This window comes from Engraulis encrasicolus, chromosome 1 (genome assembly GCF_034702125.1).
Source record: "Engraulis encrasicolus isolate BLACKSEA-1 chromosome 1, IST_EnEncr_1.0, whole genome shotgun sequence".
Classification (NCBI taxonomy): Eukaryota; Metazoa; Chordata; class Actinopteri; order Clupeiformes; family Engraulidae; genus Engraulis; species Engraulis encrasicolus.
Genome location: NC_085857.1, coordinates 53,748,046 through 53,750,420, shown reverse-complemented (window position 1 = coordinate 53,750,420; position 2,375 = coordinate 53,748,046). Strand labels below are relative to the sequence as shown.

The window sequence follows — 2,375 nt, the reverse complement described above, 5'->3', positions numbered from 1 at the left end:
GGGCAAAGGGGTCAGTTGTCCTTGGTCCAGGGAGACAGGGGGCCCAAAATCGACTTTTCATTACATTGATGTGGGGCCCATTCATATGACTCTGTCCTGGACCCAACACAAGCTGCCAGTGGCCCTGATAGTAGGAGCAAATACAGAAGTGTTAAAGTTGACTCTTCAGTAAGTGAGTAAAATTTAACACTATAGCCTATGCTGGTTCCACTCAAGTGTTAAACGGAGTGCAAAATTTAAGCAGTAGGCCTACTGTCGGTGTCTGTGGGGATTTAAACTATGGATGGGGGATGGAGGTCTGTAGCCAGCCAGCCACAGAACGGTTTTGGACTACATGTCCCAAAGCAGAAAAGAAACCCCTCTCTCGCACCTCAACGCACACTTTGCTTCTCTTCCCTTCACCCGACAGCACGCGGCGCGCGCTGACCGTTCGCGGTTGGTTTAAATGCCACTGACGGATGTCCGTTTCCACCAATGGGATTTCTCCGAATGCATTAGAATTTGGTCCACGGGGGTGGGCGCTGCGCCAGCCCGGAGAAAGTGCCACGACTCCATTCACTGGATCACGGAGGCAGGGGTAAGTAAGACACACATTTTTTCCATGTCTATCTCCAATTTGGGAAAATTTTGGAAAAACATAAATAAGATTTTGTTTGAGATGGAAGTTCAGTCTAAGCAATGGTGGTTGCCTACGGGTTGCATGTGTGCGCCTGCTGAGTGTGGAAGCACACTGAGGAAACATTCATATCGAAAAGGTCCCTAAGAAGTTTGTCTGACTTTCTCCAAGGTCTTCCTCGAAAAGATGATTCACCATAAGTTCTACATGCCGACCCCCCCTCCTCCATGCCGAAGTCTGGCTGGTCGTTGAAAGTAACTTTTTACACCACGAAACCTTTAGTTCTATACGAGTTAAAGAGGCGGCGTCTACATGCTAGTTTACGTTACACAAGTTGAACACCAAAGTGTGTAACTTGTAGGAAAGGGAGTTCTGCCCCCAAAGACATGTTGTTGCGGTTGGCTTATGGGATTCCACGACATGATAGCCTACCTCAGTGAAGTGACTTTGATTTTTAGATATCTGTCCCCTCTGCGTGGCTGTAGATCCTCACCTGCAGTGGTTTATCCGTGGGCTGGCTGCCTGTGCACCATTTAAATAATGACTAGGGCCGCGCATTAATTGATAAGGCAGCCTAGTGGTTATGATAGTGGGTTGGCCTGTAGGCTGACTGATGGGGAAATAAAAAGTGTCAACAGAAGAACTGAGGGTGATTAGGCCTCTATCCATGGACCACTTCTGGGGGACTTTTAACGCATTTTACGCATTCACCCCGTCTTCTTCCCCTCTCTTTCCGTTTTGGCTGCTTTGAACTTGATATCCAGCTATGCTTAAAATAGAGTATAGGCTGTGTAGATAGAAGAGGAGCAGTTACTAGCACTGGCGAGTGTAGGACTGACTGACTGACTGGCTGGCTGGTTGGATAGCAGACGGTCTCGCCAATCCATAGCCGAAACACCGCGCGCAGCCATTCAATAACGCACGCCTGATACTGACTCACTGTTTCTGTTTCACGCTAATTGTGTATGATTTTGTTGCAATGCTGCCGTGTTGTCCGCCTCGAGGGGGTTGTTGGTGGCTTATGCTGACCAGGCCTGTAGCTGTAGGGGTCTCGCAGCGCTCGCTCGCACGCACGCTTTCTCCAGCAGCGTCATTACGTAACAGGTATGCCACGGCACAGAGGGTTAATTGTGAACTGTGGAGTCTGTACAGAAAGTTCTTGCCGAAGAGAGAGGGAGAGAGACTCACTGGTCACGTCTTCGTCTCCTTCGCATTGTGTCCCCCTTACGTTAAACCCACAGTGCTTGTCAAGCCTACAACCTAACTCATTTGACTGACACAACTTGGATGAATGGCAGTCGTCAAACTGTGGAGTGTGTCTGTACATAAAGTTCTTGCCGAGGAGAGAGAGACTCACTCGTCACTTCTTCGTCTCCTTCGCATTGTTTGCCCCCCTTATAAGTTAAGGACAATGCTTGTCTACAGGTTTCACTCTTGACTAACACAACTTGTCCTTACAGACACGATCGTATCCATGCGCTATACAAATATTGTTTTATTTCCCATTGGGACTGTTTTTTTTTGCTGGAACATGGACGAGACAGAGACTCGAAGTTTGGGTAGTCATGTTATGCGTCTTCCCCAAACCACCTGTGGCACGTTTTGAACAATGCTATATCCATTGTCACTGTCGCTGGTGACGTTTATGTTGAAGCGAATTTATGGAACAACATTTGACGCGATCCGTGCAGAGATTGAATCCGGGGGGCGTGTGCGTTTTATGGACCATAGCGCACGACAACTTTTTTCTGTACCAGGG

At 48.2% G+C, this 2,375-nt stretch overlaps 1 protein-coding gene across 1 annotated transcript in view; it reads left to right on the top strand.

The window, feature by feature from the left end:
* The first annotated feature begins 486 nt into the window (after positions 1-486).
* The window catches only part of rrbp1b (ribosome binding protein 1b), a 35,836-nt gene continuing 33,947 nt past the window's right edge, over positions 487-2,375 (top strand). The window contains exon 1 of the mRNA XM_063210627.1: positions 487-577. The gene's annotated coding sequence lies outside the window, so the exon portion shown is untranslated. The remainder of the gene's footprint in view (positions 578-2,375) is intronic.